A 22,182-nucleotide genomic window follows, 5' to 3' on the forward strand; every position below is an offset into this window, starting at 1 on the left:
GAGAGTTGGAAACATCGATGAGAGAGAAACATCGACCAGCTGCCTCCTGCACATCTCCTACTGGGGATGTGCCTGCAACCCAGGTACATGCCCTTGACCGGAATCGAACCTGGGACCTTTCAGTCCTCAGGCCGACGCTCTATCCACTGAGCCAAACCGGATTCGGCGTGTGTATAATTTTTAAAATTCACATAACATACTAGTCACAGGCTATTCATAAATTACCATTAACATTCTTCTCTTGCTAGACATTTACCAATTGGAGTCATCAAACTCAGTCAAAGCAATATTTTAAGTTTGTACACAGTCATTAGCCACAGCTTTTTAAAACTTACTTTTATGCATAACTGAGTCAAAGAAATAAAATTGGTATGTTTTTTATTTTCTTGCCAATGGAAATTGTCCTTTTCTAGGTATAAATCGCTGGATGACTAGTTTAGATGTCAAGTTTGGGTGTGTGTATAATTTTTTTTTTAAATATATTTTATTGATTTTTTACAGAGAGGAAGGGAGAGAGACAGAGAGTTGGAAACATCGATGAGAGAGAAACATCGACCAGCTGCTTACTTTTATGTATAACTGAGTCAAAGAAATAAAATTGGTATGGTTTTTATTTTCTTGCCAATGGAAATTGTCCTTTTCTAGGTATAAATCGCTGGATGACTAGTTTAGATGTCAAGTTTGGGTGTGTGTATAATTTTTAAAATTCACACAACATACTAGTCACAGGCTATTCATAAATTACCATTGTTAACTCTTTAAAGAAAGATTAAAGAAAACAAAGCCATCATTGGAAAAAGATAAAACATTTTCAAAATTGTGATTAAGTGTTCAATAAAAATGTTTTATTGAGGTTTAAACTCAAACCCCACAGTTTAGTAAAACGTGCAGATTTTAGCTCTGGATTCCTCTTGCATTGCTCTTCCTGTTATGAAACTTGTTGACTGATTTCAGTGTATCCACACATGATGTTCTGGCCTCTGATCTCCTCAACTTCCTGTCCAACCATCAATCAATAGTGTCCTTCACACAACCTCAGCCACTTACTCCCACACTTATACTTGGATATTGAGTATTGAGCGCTCTCTCTCTCTCTCTCTCTCTCTCTCTTTCTCTCTCTCTCTCTCCCCCTCTCTTCCTTCCTGCCGCTCTTGATGATTACTTATTACCCTCAGCTGTTTCCTCACATATCCAACTCTGCTTCTGTCATCCCCACTTTCCACTGAAAACCTTGATTCCGATTTTATGAGTTAATAGGAACAAAAAGAAACAACATTCCTAAGCTACATGACCCCCTCTACTCACCCACATCATCACAGCCTGTACCCTCTGTCTTCCCTTACTCACTATGGATTCATTGTCCATGCTCCTAATGGAACAGCTGTTTTTATTGCAGTAGCTCCCACCCTCAGTTGCTTTGGCTTTCTGTCCTCTCTGTCCCATCAGCTTACCTCTCTGCTATATCATTCCTATCAATGTGAAAAAGTGTTATTTCTTCTTGCTAAGAACAAACAACCTTCTATTGACCCCACTTCCTCTCCATCCCTGGTATCTTTAAAGCAAAACTTTTCAAAACTGTTGTCTATAATCTGTGACTAATTCCTTTCCTGCTCATCTCTGTCTTAAATCCACTGAACAGTGATTTGCCCTTCAGTGCCATTAAAGTTCTTCTTATTAAGGTCACCAATAACCTCTCCACCCACTTAATCAGCAAATCATGTTGGATCTAGATTTCCATTACATCTCAAATCTCATCACTTTATATCACTTCTGTTGCTATCACCCTGGTCAAAGTCACCTGAACCATAACCCATGTGAATCATTGCATGTTGGGCTTCTGGGCAGGTATCTTTGCCAACCCTCTTTAGGCCCCCTCCGCACACACCTATTTTCAGCACAACAATGTGATCTGGAACAAAGTAAGCATTTCATTGGACTCATTCTTTAAAATGTTCCAGTGCTTCCCAGCTCCTTCAAAGTAAAAGTCAGTGTCCATATAGCCCGTGGGACTGAGTTCCCTTCCTTCACTTCTTCCTTACTAATCTCCACTGTGCTCATTTCCCAGCAGTCACCTGGGCCTCCTTGATGGGCTTTTAACATGCCAGAATACTCCTACCTCAGGGGTTGGCTTTTGTTTCCTGTCTCTGCCTGGGATGCTATTTCCCCAATTTAGAAAATGGGCAAAGACTTGAATAAATGCTTTTCCAAAGAGGACATATAGATGGCAGAGAGAAATATGAAAAAAAAATGCTCAACTTCATTAATCATCAGAGTTGCAAATTAAAATTACAATGAAGTATCACCTCACACCTCTCAGAATGGCTACCATCAACAAATCAACAAATGGCAAGTGCTGGCGAGGATGTGGCAAAAAGGGAACCCTAGTTCACTGCTGGTAGAAATGCAGACAGGTACAGTCATTATGGAAAGCAGTATGGAGTTTCCTCAAAAAATTAAAAATGGAACTTCCGTTTGACCCAGTGAGCCCACTACTAGGAATATATCCTAAACATCCCGAAACACCAGTTAAAAGGAATATTTGCACCCTTATGTACATAGAAGCATTATTTACAATAGCTAAGATCTGGAAACGGCCCAAATGCCCATCAGTAGATGAATGGATAAAAAGCTGTGGTACATCTACACAGCACAATACTATGGACTTTGAAAAAGAAGAATCTCTTGCCCTTTGAGAGAGCATGGAGGGACCTGGAGAGTATTATGCTAAGCAAAGAAGCCAGTCAGAGAAAGACAAGTATCACATCATCTCACTTATAAGTGGAATCTAATGAACAAAATAAACTGACAGACAAAATAGGTTCAGAGACATGGATGCCTGGAACAGACTGACAAATCTCAGAGGGAGGTGAGAAGAGATTAGCCGAAGACTGTATATGCATATCTGTACAGCCTGTGAATGCAGACAATAGTCTGGTGAAGGCCTGGGGTGGGGTGGGGATTGGGTGGATGGGGATAAAGTGGTGGAAATATGGGACATCTGTCAACAATACAAAGTTAATTAAAATGTTTTTTAAATTATAACTTTAGTGAGATATAATTCCCATGCTATGAAACTTATTCTTTTAAGTATACAATTTGGTATATTTAATGTAATCACAGAGTTATGCAAAAGTCACTGTAATTTGAGAATATTTTTGACATCCTCCAAAAGAAACTCCAGTACCCACCAGCAGTCACTCCCCAGTCCCTACTCCCCTTCTCCTGACAACCATTGATCTACTTTGCGCTTCCATGGATTTTTCTACCCTGGACATTTCACGTAAATGGAACGTTGCCTCTGTGACTGGCTTTTCTCACTTAGTATAATGTTTTCTAGGTTCGCTTATGTTATGGGATGTATCAGTACTTTATTCCTTTGTGTTGCTCAATAATGTTGCGTTGTGTGAATGTACCACATTGTGATTATCCATTCATTAATTGATATGCATTTGTGTTGTTAGCCTTTTTAGCTATTATGAATAAAGCTGCAATGAACAATCTTGGACAGGTTTTTGCAGGTACATATATTTTCATTTCTCTTGTGTATACTGGTATACCTAAGAGCGAAATTTCTGGATCATACTGTAACACTACGTTTAACATTTTTAAAAACTGCTCAGTTATTTTCCAAAGTGGCTACCCAGTTTTTAATTCCACCAATAATATATGAGGGTTCCATTTTCTCTACAGTCTTGCTGACACTTGTTATTATCTTTAACACCCCCAGTTGGTATACAGTGGTGTATAATTGTGCTTTTGGTTTGCATTTCCCTGATGACTAATAATATTGAACCTCTTTTCATGTGCCGATTGGCCATTAAGAAAGTCCAGGGGTGGGCAACCTTTTTGTGAGTGCGTGCCAAAACCAGCAAAATCTCTGACTCAAAATTCTTCTGCGTGCCAACCCTAATTTTTTGAGAACATGTTACGCCTACTTGATATCTCTTAAGGTGTAAGTATGTGAAGAACATTGAAGAAATAATAAAATTCATTCAAGCGACAAAAACACAGTATATGATGATGAAAAATACATTTATTTTTTAATGTATACATCAATCCATGTCTATGGTCTTGAAGATAACTTTTTATGTAAAATTATTTATTTATCTAAGATGCACCTACACTGAATTTATCTGAAAAATAAAAAAGTCGATATTAAGAAAAAATTGTAAATGGAAGATTATAAGAGAGGGTTTTGTGTGCCAGCAAAAGTTACTGGCATGCCATGTTTGGCACGTGTGCCAGGGGTTGCCCAGCCCTAGCATAGTCTGATATAATTTCGTTTTCAAGGAAGGCCTTTTGAGGACAACCTATTTTAGTAAATATAAATAGAGGTGGGATTTAGCTGGGATAAGCGGGAAGGAAAAAATCTCTCCATGCTGAGAGAACAGCTATGACAAACATCTTGAGGCTCAAAAGCACTTGATTTGGGAGGAACTGAGAGAAGGTCAGCGTGTCTAGGGAGGAGCGAGGGAGGTGGAAGGTACAGTGACAGGCTCCGGGAAGTCAGCAGGCACAGAAGCATACAAACCTTTCGAAGACATAACGTGGCAAATTCATTGCATTCGCAGAGTATGGGGAAGACAGATGTTTTAAGCAGAGAAGGTAAATAATCTGATGTATGTCCATACTAGCTGATGATACATAGTACATCACACTCTAGGCACCATTCTAAGTGCTTCATATATATTTACTATGGCCATAACCCCATCGGGTAGTATATCATTTTCCTATTGCTGCTGCAACAAATTACTGCAAACTTAGTGATTGAAAACAATGCTCTTTATTATTTTACAATTCTGAAGGTCAGAAATCAGTTCCACTAGGCTGAAATTAGGGTGTCGACAGGGCTGTGTTCCTTTGACAAGTTCTAGGGGATAATCCGTTCCCTTGCCTATTTTTTTTTTTTTTTTTTTTTTTTTTTTTTTTTTTTTTTACCGTGGTGTGGCTTTTGCTCTTTTTGGCTTGTTTTTTGTTTTGTTTTGTCTCATGAGCCTATCCTTTAGTTCTGCATTTCTTTTCACATCTCGGAAACTCCTGCCCCTTTATTCTAAGGCAGTGGTTCTCAACCTTTCTAATGCCGCGACCCTTTAATACAGTTCCTCATGTGGTGACCCCCAACCATAAAATTATTTTTGTTGCTACTTCATAACTGTAATTTTGCTACTGTTATGAATCGTCATGCAAATATCTGATATGCAGGGTGTATTTTCATTGTTACAAATTGAACATAATTAAAGCATAGTGATTAATCACAAAAACAATATATAATTATATATGTGTTTTACGATGGTCTTAGGCGACCCCTGTGAAAGGGTCGTTCGACCCCCAAAGGGGTCGTGACCCACAGGTTGAGAACCGCTGTTCTAAGGGCTCTTGTGATGGCATAATCTAGGCTCATCTTTCCATCTCAAGCCCCTTGAAGTAATCACATCTGTTAAATCCCGTTTGTCACGCAGGAAGTAGGAAGCGCAGTCACAGCTGTAAGGGGTTAGGGATGGGACCTCTTTTCCGAGGACAGCAGTCTGCTACAAAAGGATGTACGATCATTTCCTGCGCAGGAGCTGTTCCGGGTCACAAGGATGGTGACGGCCCTGGATTTAAACCAGAGGTCTGCGTCCAGAGAGCACACCTTTACCCCGCGGCTACCCTGCACCTCATAGTTGCTCTGTTTTTACGAATGTGTAACTCCTCCTTTTCCGATGGCACTGACCTATTGAACTCTGCATCAGAATACGGTTACTGTATTGGATAAGTGATTCTCCTGTGTGCTTGTGGGCGAAGCTCAGTAAGTCTGGTTCCTTTTAAAGTGGTGGTTTATTATTTCCTACATTTTTATAAATGCTGTCTTAGATGTTAACGTTGGTATCTTTTTTTTTACCTTTTCAAAAAGCTGGCCATTGCATGGGAAAGAAAAAATCACAATGATAAATTTTTACCTGTTAGTACAGGAAAGAAAGTTTGACATTTGTGTAAATTGTTCTTATTATACAAACTAAATAGTATTCTGTATGCTTATCAGTTTTCAGAAATGAGTATAGTGAGGAAGCACCCAGAATATTTGTCACTTAGGCCACTTTAACTCTCTGAGGCTAAATGTCAATAGTTTCTGCCTTATAGTGTTCGGTTGTCCAGAAGATTTAATGGAAGGAAAAGTATATGAAATCATTATATAAAAATAAGAGTTACACATAGTCCCTCTATGGAGAGAAATCCTAACTACAACTGAACTGCTCAACCCTGAATATGATAAATAATAACAGTTCTAAACTTCGCAGTTTCTTAAACCCAGTCAGATATAAGTACAATAAAAATGCAGTCCACAATGTACTTTGAATTTTAAGCTGAATTCATATGCCTTCAATTTATTGCTATTGGTGGAATAATTATTTTTGTCTTTTGAGAAAAAAATTGCCTCAGTGCTACCTCATCTGTAATTTAGCCTTTTTCTTACGATTATGCTCAAAATAAGTACAGCTTTTTATGGTTTTGGAGAAGCAAATATTGGAATCAACAAATATGTCCCCCAGTAATACCCAGTGTCTTACAGCATGTGAAACAAGGTTTCTCTTTTTGAATTGTTGATTAGAACTCTCATAAACTGTACATAAATTAAAATGTATTCTGAAAATAAGAATGCTCTGTGAAAGGAAACAGATACCTTTACTCTTAAAAAAATGTTGATAATATTGTTAAAGAAGTCTTTGTACATTACGGAAAATTTTATCCTTAATAATAGCAAAGCTGTTTACATGCATAAATCTACATTGAACTCTTGAAAGTATGTAATAGAGTTTAAATACTGGGTGAGATTTTGGTGGAAAAGAGGATGCCAGAAAATGATAGAAGCTCATCTTAATTGTTGTAATTTTAGTTCTTTAATTACTGTTTTCTTGTAAGCACAGCAGGCCACACTACAATGACATGCCAGGTCAGGCCATTTTGCGGTCCATTTCTAAGAAACAGTGTGCATGTGTGTGTTGTATGTATGTTGTGTGTGTGTGTGTGGAAGGGGGATGTTGAAGGATTTCCTACATATGTGGTTCCCTCTTCTTCATCCTTCCTCGGCCTTCATCTTGTGCCTGAGTGGAGCACAATCCAGGGGTTTTGGATGTCGTGGCACAAGTGGGGACGGAATCTGGAGAACTGGGTTTCAGAATCAGCTCCACCTTAAGTATGACTTGGATGGCACAGCCTTTGGGGGAACTAGCTCACTACATTACAACTGGAAGAACTGGACTTGGTGGTTCCAAATTGCTCTTCCCGTGTGCAGGTGATATGATTTACCAGGAGTTAAGGGTTGACATGGTGCAGGGATGGCTAGCACAGGGTCATTCCTACTTGGCATTCTCACAGTTGGGAAGCCTCTGCTCATTCTCTGAAGTTTTGCCTCTCCCCAGCTGAGGCCCCCTCTTTTGGTTTTGTTTTCTTGGATATCGGTCTTTTCAGATACTCTCTGTTTCACTTCAAAACCTAATTTAAGCTCTGCCCCTGAACTCTCCTGGTCACCGAAGAAAATAGTCCCCTCCCCCGCCCCCTTTGTTTTTTATTTCTCCAAGATGGAGGAAGAGGAGTAAGTTCTTAAATTCCTACACCTTCTACACGTACTTCTATCTGCGTGGGTCCCAGGGGCTTAGAAACTTCCAGTGCTTCCTGTTTCACTGGTTCTCACTTTTGGCTTCTCTTGTTCACTCTTCCCTTCTTTTACTTTCTCCCTGCCTTTTAAAAATATATATATATTTTTTATTGATTTCAGAGAGGAGGCGGAAGGGAGAGAGGAGAGAGAGAGAGAGAGAGAGAGAGAGAGAGAGAGAGAGAGAAACATAAATGATGGTAAACTGGGCATGTGCCCAGACTGTGACCTCTTGGTTCATAGGTCAATGCTCAACCACTGAGCAACACTAGCTGGGCTCTTCCTGCTTTTAAATGAGCACATGTAGGTTATTTCTCTCTGTTCTCTCTTGTTATTCATCTCTATCCATCCGTATCAGCCAAATAACAAAGTCAAACGTTTTATCCTTTACAAATAGCACATTTGATTTGCTTCTTCTCTAGGGAAGACGTATTTGTATGCTGACTACTCACAAAGTTAAGGGCATAAAGAGGGCCAGCCTCACCTATATCTACACCTCAATGACCAAATACATATTTTATGGCTTTTTGTTGTTGCCATGATTCCAGATTGGGAGTCAGAGGATGAGTGGTCAAGTTTTTTTTTGTTCTATTTCCTAAATGAGTACTAATTAAACATCTCAGGTGAAAGAGCAAGAGTAATAGCTTTTTCATGTAGAGTAGCAGAAAAAAATGGAAGTCATTGAAGATATCATGTGGTGTAAAACTTAGGAATGCATCTGTTTCTACTATGTTAACCTAGTCTCGAATCTATTCCAACGATAATTCATAGTTCATAAATATAAAATCTGAACTAAAGGAATATTTATCTTGGCTACTTAAGAGATATATTACAGACAGAGCTTTGCTACTCAGTGTGGCCCTTGAACCAGCAAAGTGGGCATGGTTCAGGAGTTTGTTAGACAAATCCAAGTTCAAGGCTTCACTCCAGGCCTAGTAAATCAGATTCTGCATTTTAAAACCACCCAGGCAATTCTGTGCATGACAGTTTGAGAAACATTGCTCTAGAAATAGTTAATACAAAAAAAATCTGGGAAAAAATTCATATAAGTATGAAATTATAAACACATATTTTTTATTAGTAGATTTAAAAACTCACAGGAAAAATTAGATTCATATTCGTACATAAAAGTTGTTCAGATTTACAAAAAGCACAGTATTTTCAGTACTTATAATCCTAATCGTCTTTATGTATAATTGAAATTCAGAGGGCTAATAAATATAGGATAATAATTTTAAATGAACACTAAATGTCCTTATGCTTGGGAAAGGTAAGTAACACTGTATGCTAAAACGTCTCAGTTTAAAAGAAATGTGCCTTTATCCTCACTTCATTTGTTTCTCTCTATTGTGACCACCACTTCATTAAGGGAGTTTTCACAAAGGCTTAATCACACGTTCTTTGTGTCTCCCACCTAATTAAAATTATACTGCTCCATTCAGCAGAGGCCTAATGGTTTCAAAATAGAGTTCTGAAGCGAAGCCTCAGGTGGATCGTTAAATGAGGTGTTAATTGGTTGGCAGATGCATTAACTTGGGAGTAAGATAATCAACAAGCTGGTAGTTATAGATTCAGCTAGGTGGCCAAAGGGTCATTTTAAAGAATTGCCACTCCATTTTTGAAGGGATGCTATTTATACAGTTTTGCAGTCATGGGATCTGAAAGTCAGGTGAGTTCACATTATGGTTAAATGCTAACTGCCATAAGAACTAGACAAACAACTCATTCCTTTTGAGTGGCATTTTTCTGTTTATTTCTGCTCCGCCCACCCCCCTCACTATCCCCCACCGGCTCAGGCTGGAGTATTTTCTCTCTCATCTTCAGCACCTCTCCCCCAACCTACATGTAAATCTGTGCACCCATCAATAATCATAACCGCTTCCTTATCACACAATGGATGCTCCCTTTTGTCTGTTTCCTAACCTCACTTCACCACTGACTACCTGTCCTGAGACATTTACCACTTAGTCCCCCCTACTTAGGATACAGAGAAGGGGGAATGTTAGATGTGGCAAAGGGAAAGTGAATCAGAAATATAGGACAAGGTGAGCCCAGAATGGTGTGCTGGACATCACAGTAACCTCTCCAAGCCGGCCCCGTATATCTATCTCTAACCAATTAGTGCATGTGGTTATTCTATCTTGTGAAAGAGATCACTCCTGCAGACAAAATGTGTTTTCAAATATGGCTGCTGACACCCTAAAGAAAATCACCTGGAGGGCTGCTAAAAATGCAGGTCCCTGGGTTAATTTGTACAATAAACTATAGTTACATCTTGATATAGACAGGACACCCTGCTTATTCAATCTATTGAAGGCAGTTAGAACAATTCCCTCCCAGTCATTCCACCTTGGCTCTAGAAAAACAAGCAAGCAAACCAACAAAATCCCCACCTGTTTATCAGTGTGTTAAAAAAAAAAGTAGAATTTTCAGTATGGGAAAGAGAGATGAAAACTGTGTAAATGTTATGGTTTTTGTTGTTAACTCTCTATTAATGTTCAAAGTGTTGTATCCTTAAGGACTGTTCAGCAATTAAATAAAAATAATAAAACCACTTAGCAGCCATACTCTAAGAGGATGGTGATCTAGCTAAAAGATAGGTTAATGCGGTGGTCGGCAAACTCATTAGTCAACAGAGCCAAATAGCAACAGTACAACGATTGAAATTTCTTTTGAGAGCCAAATTTTTTAAACTTAAACTATATAGGTAGGTACATTGTTATTAACTTAATTAGGGTACTCCTAAGGCTTAGGAAGAGCCACACTCAAGGGGCCAAAGAGCCGCATGTGGCTCGTGAGCTGCAGTTTGCCAACCACACAATTAACCGTTAATGTATGTGCCACCTTTTCACAATATTGCATTCACATGAACAGCTATAGGATAGAGATGGTGATGATTCTAAAGAGAAAAACTTTCTATGTTCACATGCCATGATATATGCCTAACATGGACTCCACAAATGTCAACAAGGCCCCATAGAACATGAATAGCTGAGAGAAAATGAGAAAGATGATGAATGGGAAATTCATCTGAGTTTGCAATTCTGGATTCAATTACTGTAACCTTTGGGGGCTAATTAGCAAGGCCCGTAGGGTGAGGCTGATACAGTGAATGCCCCAGGATATTGAAAATATAATAAGTTTTTCTAATTTAAAATGCAAGTTAAATATTTAAAATAGGCTTAGTTCTTTGGTTGGTCAGAAACATTTTCTGACTAACTAAACTCGATTATTGAAACACCATTAATAAATACATTAACATATTCTAGAAATTAAAAAATTATAGAAGACTGTCTTCTATGTTTATCCTCTTGGTACTCTTAAGAGTTTTCAGCAAACAACAGGAAGAATATATATAATGTATTAAAACTCATAATTTCTTATGGAAGTTTCTGTGTGTGAACATAAAAACATTATTTTAACAAGATCAATAAAGTGTTACTATTTTCTATAAAAAGCAAGGTGCTATTACATGGTCAATTAGAAAAAGAATTTTTATTACTGCTATTATGAAGATTAAAAGAGCCTGCCACTGATTATTAACTGCCCGTAAATGCCTTTTGCAAATCGACTTCAAAATGTTAACTCTCACATTGAATTGTGTTATTTTGAGCCGTGGAAAGGAAAACCATGGTGGTTTTCTAGATTTTTTTTGACATAATTAGAAAATCATTTATATCAATCTGTGTATTATTCTCCTAGGTGAGAGTTGGTTGACTTTCGGAACAAACTTTATTATTAGTCATTTCCTTTACGAAAAATATTATACAAGTATATGTTTTAACTGAATTTATTTAAGTCTGTTCAAAGCAAACATGAGTCGGAGACAGTTATATTTATTATCTATGACTAAGAGCCTCATGGAAATCTGATCCACACACAGTTTTGTTTATGTCAAATACATTATAGGCAAATGACTTATATAGATTAATCATTATGTATACTATGTCTCCCTATGAGGCAAAAGGTTTCAAATCTCTATTTTAACCCCTATATCTATATGTTAGATTGGTTGATTAGCTACTCTGGAATATAATAAAATGAGTTTTCTAATCCTCAGCTAATTTGAGGTTTATTTTGTCATTATGCAAAAAATGTTGAGGTGGAAATGCTGCCTTTGTACAGCTTCCAGTCAGTAGCTTTGATATAATTCCTAAATTGTGCTCTACAACTTCGTCCCAAATTTTCTATTTGTTGACTAGAGGTTTTCCTTTAAAGATAGATGGGGATAAAAAAATTAATTTATGGATGACTAAGCAGTAGATGCCAAACAAAGGTTTGCTATCAGGATATTTAGTAAAGCTTGAGGTGGCCAAAACTTTTTCCACCAGCTAATTATTCCCTGACGTAATTTTTATATGCTTATGTGAATCTCATCTCATATCTTCAGCAGATTCATTTGCAAGAGTTATTGAGGATGAGAAGCAATTAGGACGTGTATACACTGCTGCTGGGAATGTCAAATGGGACTGCCACTATGGAAAAGAGCTTAGCAGTTTCTTATAAGTCTAACATATACTACCCAGCCCTGACTGGTTTGGCTCAGTGGATAGAGCGTCGGCCTGTGGACTCAAGGGTCCCAGGTTCGATTCCAGTCAAGGGCATGTACCTTGGTTGCGGGCACATCCCCAGTGGGGAGTGTGCAAGGAGGCAGCTGATTGATGTTTCTCTCTCATCGATGTTTCTAACTCCCTACCCCTCTCCCTTCCTCTCTGTAAAAAATCAATAAAATATATTTTTAAAAAATATATGCTACCCAGCAATTCTACTCCTGGGAATTTACTTAACATACAAGAAAACATTTCCAAAAGAGGGTGCAAAAATGTTAGTAGCAGCTTTCTTTATAACAATAACAATCAAAAACCTGAAAACAACCCATATGTCCATCACCAAGAAAACTGAGGTATAACTACATAATAGAATTCTACCCGACAATACAAAACAAGCAAATGGACAAATAGTTATAACCATATAATGGAATACTACTCAGCAATAAAACAAAATGTACTACAACATGGATAGATATCCCAAACACATGTCCAAAACCATCTCCATTTCTTCCATATGTGCTGGGATATTTATGAATTTAAGTTACCATAATTTTCTTTACAAACCCAGAGATGTCACTAACAAGTCTGATTTTAAAATTGGGCAACCAGAGTTGGTATGCACGGTTTGCGGCTATAGACGTGCATAGCATGTGGGAAAGGTCCGCCACTTGCGTCTATAGATGCTTATGGCACACAAGGGGTTAAGTTGAATGACAGAAGCCAGAAATAAAATAGTACATATTATAAGATTGCATTTATATAAAGACTAGAGGCCCGGTGCACAAAATTCATGCACTCAGGGGGTTCCCTCAGCCAGGCCAGTGCCCTCTCACAGTCTGGGAGCCGTGGGTGTAAGCCGGCAGTCGGACATCCTTATCGCTGCCTTGGATGTGGGAGAGGCTCCTGCCACCACCACTGCGCTCCCCAGTTGTAAGTCCAGCTCAGGGCTTCTGGCTGATCAGCACTCCTCCTGTGGGAGCGCCCTGACCAACAGGGGCAGCTTCTGCATTGAGCATCTGCCCCCTGGTGGTCAGTGCACTTCATAGCGACTGGTCGTTCCACCGTTTAGTCGATTCACATATTAGCCTTTTATTATATAGGATTATTATATAAAGTATAGATTTAAACCTTGGCTTTATAACTCTGGGCTGGGTGACCTTGAAAAGTTACTTTATTTTTCTTAAAATTAATTTGGTAATAATTAGGTGTTGTGAGGATGAAGTAAGTTAATACATCTTAAGAGCATAGAACAGTGCTAATATCAAAGTGATGCTTCAAAATATTTTGGTATTATGATATTATTTTCCCTGTGACATGAAGACATCAGTTGATTGTAACTCAACATCAATGTTCTGTTTCATATACTATGCTGTGTCTATCTAGGTTAGCCAGATAATTTATAAGCCAATAATCATGGTGTGCCTTCTTGTTTTACAAACAATTATTTGTTATGAAAATGAAGGTACTAAATGATCACTCGCCATGTTATTGTGTTGAGTTAGAACTGTCCACAATTAACTGCTGTAATTTTAGCTGTCAATGTGGCAGGAGCAAAATTAACATTTAAAGTTTGATTGAGACCATTGAAATGTTTGACCCCACATATTTATATATTTTTATACTGAATTCCAAAATTATTAGTTTAAATACAGAGCCCTATGAATAAAAGTCTTAGACACTTTCACATAATGGACAGAGAAAAAGCCACTAGTCTTTATAATCAAAATAGCAGAATTAGAAGCAGTGAATACAACTTCCAGTTCATTTAATCCACTGAGAAAAGCTTGCTTTAAAAACACCAGAAAAAAATAAAAAACTTTAATAACTGAAATAATTCTTCTCTAGGATTTATCTGTTAGCTGAAAAGGTCTTAAATTTCCTATTAGAAGGTAAATTTCCAAAGGTATTATGAATGCTTAAGCGTGTCTGACCTTAATATGTTCTACTTAGCATTCCATATGTGAGCCATAAGGAAATCCTATCATCTCTCAGGACAGCTGTAGGCACAATGAATGACTGAGGTCATTCATTATTGTCCACGATTTTTTCTAAGGCCACTAGAAATTCATTCCTTACATTGTTAGGAGGGCAATTAGAAAAGCAATAGACTTACCTAGTAGCAATTTACAGTTATTGAGTCATAGGAAGGTATTCCTCTTTCTTTATTAAATGCGGTCCCATCAGATTCCTCGTTTAAGGCTTTATTTGCCTAGGCATATCTAGCTTTCTCCTATTCTGCTCAAAGATAGGTTATCTAAGAAAAGCTTTAGATTTTTTGATATCTGAAGTTCTTGGATGCATTTGTATCAAATCTGTTAATGATATGGCGCTCTGTTGGGCTTATTTAATACTGTTCTCTTAGCTGATCATATAGATTGGGGTCATAAAAGGTATAGAGATGGATTTACTATTACTTAAACACAACTTAAGGGCAGGGGGTATAATTAGCATTTATGCTAATACATGTGTGTTTTTGATTTTTAGATTTCTCTTAAAAGAATAGCTTATTGATTTTTAGAGAGAGAAGAAGGGCGAGAGGGAGAGAAACATGGATGTAAGTGCTCAACATCGACCTGCTGCCTCCTGCATGGGCATGTGCCCTTGACCAGGAATCTATCCTTTTGGTGCAGGGGACAACACCCAACCAACTGAGCCACAACGGCCAGGGCATGCTAAGCACTAGGCATGCTTTATTGGACTAATTTCATTTTCTACACAGTTATTACTGTAAATAATAACAGTAAAGTTATTTTTCTTAAGTATAAAGACTAGTTGAACTTCCATAGCTCCTACCCCTAGAAAATCTTTTCCTGATCTTATAGAAGTTAGTCACTGTAGACCCACAAACTTTTAGCATGTCGTCTACAAACTTAGTCCCACAGGCTATGATTTCATTACAAATTAAATGGCAGTTCTTGAAGTCTTGACGCCTGTCCATTAAGTCTGAGACTGGAATGAAAAATTCATTTTGCACACATTTCAAAAGTCTCTAAAAAACAGGGCTATAGTATGACAGGCTATGGGAACACAACCTCAGCCGCCACCACACTTATTTAAATATATGTGTCCAAACAATCCAGACTCCAACAAAATTAAATCAGTCCCCATTATCTTCCTTCACTTGCTGTCAGAAATGTCAGGGTTTTCTTGTAAATATTTCTGAAGCCTACTGGCAGATTCCTTATTGGGTGCAAAGTGAGCTATGGGAGGGGATAAGTCATCGTTTTTGCCTTTCAACTGCTGGCAAGTTGCTCAAAAGTCTTTTGCTGAGGCGAAAATTCATAAGTGGACATTGAGGAAGACATCACTAAGCCCTGGGAAAATGGAGGAAAACATCCCATTTTAAAAGCCTTTAAGGAGGCTTTTAAAATGTCAGTTTGAGAACTGCAGGGGAATTTATTGCATTATTTCTCTACGATAATTTAAAAACAAAATGAGTCTTAATGTTATTATGCCTCTGCAGGGAGCCTCTTATAATGATGACCTTCCAGTTAAAAAAAGATATGAGAGCAAAATTTACCGTAGATGGCATCCTATAACTAAAACTGTAATTTGTATATTGGAAGATAGTTGAAGAAATTGAAGTTTAAAATTTTCAACTTGGTAGTTGAATATTCCCTCTTATTTTCCTGTGTTCATTCATCTTTTCAGACTTATGAGAGAAACAGTTCTTTCCAATTCTATTTTAGCCTGTCCACAAAATGTTAAAGTCAAGATAATGATGACGATAACTAAATCCTATCAATTTAATCATAGTAGTTGGCTAGAAATTATGATTAGAAAGTTTTACCCCTGTTTTCATAACAACCTCCAAAGGTCAAAAAATTTTCCTGACACATGTTTTCTATGTATCAATTGGCATAATTTACATAACATCCATAATGGTCTCATTGTTCGCTCCATTTGGGGGGAATTCTATTTTATGTAGACGGGAGAAGAAATATTTTCTTCTAGGCTCCTTGGAACACTTCCTTTACCTTGTAGCTAAGGCAGGACTTATGAAGCAGGAAAGAAAGGGCAACATGTGATACCGGGGTGAGGCATGAATTCAAGGTCAGCGGAACGGAGCCAGCACCAGAGGCTAGCTCTATGAGTACAGCTTTGGGGTCAGCACCCCAAGCATGTTCAGTTCTTGCTTCCAGTCTACAGGGTGAAGCAAAATAATGGCTAATACTCGAGGCAACCAGCATATCACCATCCTTAAGATCTGTTAATAGGCTGTTGGTTCCACTCCCATACCTGCCAAAAGAAAACAGCTCTCCAAGTCCCCTACTGCCAGGCTGGAGCTGAGACAGGAGCTTTAGAGAAGAGGATAAGATACACATTAGACACTAAACCCTGGGAGGCGGCAGCAGGTAAAACGGGCCTGATTATTATGTTAATTATAATCATGATCAGGCCTGAGAGAGTGATAATTACTCTGTTTTGTCTGGTAATTATACTCAGTTTGTGATATCCATGTTGTTAGGGGCAGGGTATTAGAGGGAAAATCTCATGGCTCTCTCCTGCATCAGGTCCCTACTTTTGTAGCATCATGGGATGACTCCTAAGCCTTCCATTGAGAGGTATGGAGAGTCCTACCTGTAAGATGCTGGAAAAGAGAAAGGAAAGGGACCAGGAAGAAGGCAGGAGACAGGGCACACAACATTCAAGACCTTTAGTCCAAGATTCGGACTTCACTGCTAGAATGGGAGTGCTTGCTTTCTCAGGACTATCTTAGGATCAAACTGTTTTGAGCATCTCTTAGGAGATTTTTTTCTTAATGTTACAGCTATTGGCTACATTATCGGTGATTTCTGCTTGAATGTGGAATTTGTGGTTCAAACCAACAAAAAGATTTGTTTAATAAGATTTCTTTTTCTTGTGGAATCTGTGCTGCAGTTTGTAACAGGATGAGGAGCAGGAGTTCCCCCAGAGGAGAAGGGAGATGCCTTCTACAAGCATAGATCTCGGAATTTTGCCAGAGACAAAGAGCAGTATAGAAATATGGACACACTTCAATTACAATGAATAAATGCTAATTTAATAGTCCACATTTCATAGTTTTATGTCCTCAGCTACTTTCCAGTTGGCTGAGCGTGACTGAGCATAACACAGGGAGTGAAGTGCAAGACCACAGAATGCAGATATGCTCATGAAATTAAAATACAGTTTTAGGTTTTCTACCTGTCTTTAAGGCATAATTCGCTACCCAAGAAAACTATATATAGATGTGACGCTTAAACTGAGTGAGGATAATATAACAATTTACTGGTTGTTTTTTCACTCCACGGATGTTAATAGTTGGGACAATTGAATGATAGCGTTTATCTCATTGAAATTCTGTCTTGTAGAGAGAAAAGGAGACCGATTTGGCCCTAGCAAAAAGTGCCACAAGAGTCTGGACAGCATGGCTCAGTGGTTGAGTGTCACCCATGACCAGGAGATCACAGTTTGATTCCCAATCAGACCACATGCCTGGGGTTGCCGGTTTGATCCCCAGGTGGGGGCATGCGGGAGGCAGCCGATCAATGATTCTCTCTCATCATTGATGTTTCTAGCTCTTTCTCTCCCTTCCTGTCTGCAATCAATAAAAATATATATTTTTAAAAAGTGCTACAAGATATACGACTTAGATGCAGAAACAAAGCACACTGAAAGGCAGTCTGTGCAGTGGGTGACACTCAGGCCCATAGGGGCGCAGCTTACACTGCATGCCCCCAGGGCAGAGACTTTCGTGTTTAGACATGCCAACTCCTCTTGAAGGTGTGACAACAAAAAGAACATGATAATAATATTAATTATTGATAAATATTTGAAAAACACACCAACATGATATGCTGTCAGATTTCTTTTTCTTTGAAGCTGCCTCTTTGAAGAAACATATGCTGACATACTCAACAAATCCGTTCCAATAACTATTTTGAAATTCAAAGAGAAAACATGTAATATAAGTCTATTTTCATCAGGATTTGAGTGCATATAACTTCTTGGTTTCTTGAGATTGACATCAGTAGGAATTGGCCTCCTCTTTAGAACTTCATTTTTAAGATTCATAGGTATGGTTCTTCTGGTCATTCTCTAGAGATATTTCTGGGAGAATAAGTTGTGGCTTGTTCATCATTTGTTTCAGGTGACTCTCAATAAAGCAGTATTTTCAGATTTATCTGCTGGATCTCAAATATAATTTAGCTTCAAGCCTAGATATATAACAATAGTAATAACAATAACAATAATGGCTATTATAACATTTGAGTCTTGGTACATGCCAGGGATCATGTGTTTTATAAAAATTTAATCTCCTTTTATCCTCAAAATAATCTTATAGGGGTAGGATTTGTTTCCCTTAATTTTTCTTTTTTTCTTTTTAGCTTCATATTCTTTATTCAAAGAAAGTAAGTAACTTGCTCAAGATCTTATAGCTAGCAAGTGACAGCCTTTCATACCCCAACACTGAATCAACTTTACTCACTGCCTAAGCAACTGACTCCATTGAGAAGGACACACAAGACACCAAGTGCAAATGTACCTTTGGCACTGCCCAGCAATCTTACACCATTTCTCTGTTCAGTATACTCAGCCAACACTTCGCTGTCAAACCTTTTGCCCTGTCTTCTGCCCTCTCACTCTAAGCTGATGAAATTGCCTCTTACTTCAAAGAGAAATTAAAGTAATCAGAGAGAACTCCCTGGAATCCTTTTTAACTTTCACGACTCACCACCTCAGCACACATTCTCTTTTCTTCCCTCTTGTTTCAGTAAAAAGACACCCTCCTCCTACAGCCACTCACCTTCTCCTTCATCTACCAGAACCTTCCCCACATATCCGTTTTTATGTCTTGTATATTAAATGAAAAATAGGAATACACATTATGCTTAGCTCTTAAAGTCATCATTGGGATCCAATTAGGATATATATATGAAAAAGTGTCTGACACATAACTAACATTGGCTACAGGATAAAGAAGATGAGAAAGATGAGCCTACTCCCTAGTCATCCTTTTCTTTATTGAAAACTATGCATCTATATCGTTCCCAGCTTCGCTTGGACAGAACATTGGCAGAGGTATTAACAGCAGAAAAAAATCAAGTACAACAGAATGTCTGTGCATGCTTCGGGAATAGTTGTGGTTTTAACGCAGGAGGAGGCTCAGTGACTTGAGAAACAGGTTTCCTCTTCTTTCATTGCAAAAAGTATCACCGAAAATGTCTGAGTCGGTGCTCTGTGAGCTAATATTATGATTCCAAGGAATTATAAAAAGATTGCAGGTTCCTTAATGTTGTTTCTCCTCTAGATTTGCTTCTCTATTCTCTCAAGGTTTTCTGGCCTAGGAATTCATGTGCTAGTTTCAGCATTTCAAGAGGACACTGTGAAATTTTTATTAGGGGCATCTCTCTGGAGTTTATAATTTTAATGAAGAATGAAGTAACTTCAGTGTGGAGACAATTACCTGGAAATTTCTCCTCTCCCAGCTATTTTAAATAATTTATTTACAATAAGAAGTAATGAACCAAATGCATTTTTATAAAAGGCTTTAACCTTTCAAGTAACATGATTTGCAAGTTTCTTGTTTGCTCATATCCTAAATATCAGGCCAAATTATGTGTTCTTCTATATCCACAATTCTCTTTCTCTATTTGGTTTCTTTTTCTTAAAAAAAGGGGGGGTGTATCTTTTGATGTGTTTAGAATGTTGGCACTATTCACCACTAGGAGATTCAATACAAATTATTTTTTGTTATCACTGAAGTGAAACCCCAGATCATGAAGGGGGCCAAGGTAAAAAGCAATGTGTTTAGTGGGAGGATAAACATGAAATCATCTAGTTCAATATTTTGATTAATATTAGTAATTCGTAAACTGAGGATGTGGATTGGTTGTCTTCTCCACAAGTGACCCAGATGCTTGGAGACAGCGTGCACTGTAATTTTCAGGCCTCTCGACTCCCTCCTATCTGCCTCCCATTCAAACAGTGTGAGCTCTAGAAGTGTAGGCATATACAATATATTCATTCCCTCAGTCAAGCAAAGATTCTATAACTCCGATATTTTAGAAACATATTTAGGAATCTTTTCTAATTAACTCATAGTCAAGCAGAGATTTATCTTTTGATCTTAAAAATCATTTAAAATACATTCATTTGCTTTTCTACTGTAATAACAGCAGGTGCAATTTAACCCCTTTTTGTTGCATTATCTTAACTGCTTCTGATTCATCTCCTTAAGCAAAATGATAGAGTATAATGGACAAGCATAATTGTCCCGCATAAGGTAAACAGGAATAGGCTGACTTAAAGACTCATCTTTTAATTCATGCAGCTAAGTTAGCCAACTTAGGGTTTCTGCCTCTTACAGTTTATGGGTCTGTAAAATGAAGATGGTACCTTTTTGTTTTCTTTCCAGGATTTCTGAATGTTCAAGGAGATGACCTATGCGACTATGTTCTTTAAAATATAAAATATTACAGGCCCAATGCACAAAATTCGTGCAAGGGTAGGCCTTCCTTCCTCCTGCTGCCGGCACCGGCTTCCCTCCGGCTACTGGTACCAGGGCTTCCCTCTGGCTGGCAGCACCCAGGACCTGGGCTTCCCTCCAGCTGTCCCCCACCTGCACCTGCCTTGGCCTGGCACTGCCCGTGTCTGCCACCACCCTTCCCTTCCCCCTTGATTGATCTTCCCGCTGGCTGGTGGCCTAGGCCTCCCTCTGCGGGGCAATCGTGGGGCGATGGCAGGACCCCCCAACCAATCGCATTGCACCCGCCTTGGCTGGCCTGGTGCCAGTGCGTGTCATAGCGTGGTCATCCGGATGGTCACACTGCTGTTCAGCAGTTTGGTCCATTTGCATATTATGCTTTTATTATTTGGATGGTCACACTGCTGTTCAGCCGTTGGGTCAATTTGCATATTATGCTTTTATTATTATAGATTATACAATTTCATGGTAATATTAGGAGATTTGACAAAAAGAAAATATATATAGCAGCAAGTAGAGATGTATGTAGGGAAGGCTATTTGGCCGGTTTTCTAGAGCCTTCCGGGGTCAGTACCTGGGTGAATTTGCTGTGATGTAGGGTTTAGTTCTCAGCTTTGTATACATAGAAACCCCGTTTGATTGAACTCAGGTGCAGGTGAATTGACTAACAAACACTAAATTCAAAATGTTCTAATCTCTAAGCCAGCAAGAGCATTCCTAATTATTAAAAACATTAATAATTTACAAACTGAGGATGTGGATCCTCATTTTTTATGGTGTCAGTCAGGATATTTAGGCACGTGAACTTTGTAAAGAGGAAATTAGTTTCTTCATTTACAAAATACATTCAAGCATGGCCTCTGTGTTTGTGTGTGTGTGTGTGTGTGTGTGTGTGTGTGTGTGTGTGTTTACCTTCTTGCTATTTATTTTTATTATTCTCTTTCTTGCTATATATAAGCATACAAAACATTTTTAAACCATTTGAGATTAGGTTATATGTATGGGTGGGCAAAACATACAGGTTATGATCATTACAGGTTAATAACTTTATTAACTCAAAAGGATGTCACTCACAATTATAAACCTACTTTTGCCCACCCCTATACATCATGCTCTTTTATCCCTTAGTATTTCAGTGTATATTTCCTAAGAACAAGGATATTCTCTTATATAATCTTTAATGCAGTTATCAAATTCAAGAAATTTAACTTTGATACTATACTTTACTATTCACATTCCATTTTTGTCAATTATCCCAATAATAAACCTTTTAATGTTTTTATCCCTTTCAGTAAAGAATTGCATTTAGTTGTCATGTTTCTTTAATCTCTGTTACTTCAAACATCTTCTATAATGATAAAAGCATAATATGCTAATTAGACCAGATGTCCTCCCAGATGTCCTTCCGGATGACCTTCCAGACGAAACCGGGGCTGCGAGGGAAGCCCAGGTCCCGGGTGCGAGAGGGAAGCGGTGCTGGCAGCCAGCATAAGGAAGGCCTACTCTTGCACAAATTTCATGCATTGGGCCTCTTGTTTTATATAAATACA

This window comes from Myotis davidii, unplaced genomic scaffold, assembly GCF_000327345.1.
Source record: "Myotis davidii unplaced genomic scaffold, ASM32734v1 scaffold179, whole genome shotgun sequence".
NCBI classification, from domain to species: domain Eukaryota; kingdom Metazoa; phylum Chordata; class Mammalia; order Chiroptera; family Vespertilionidae; genus Myotis; species Myotis davidii.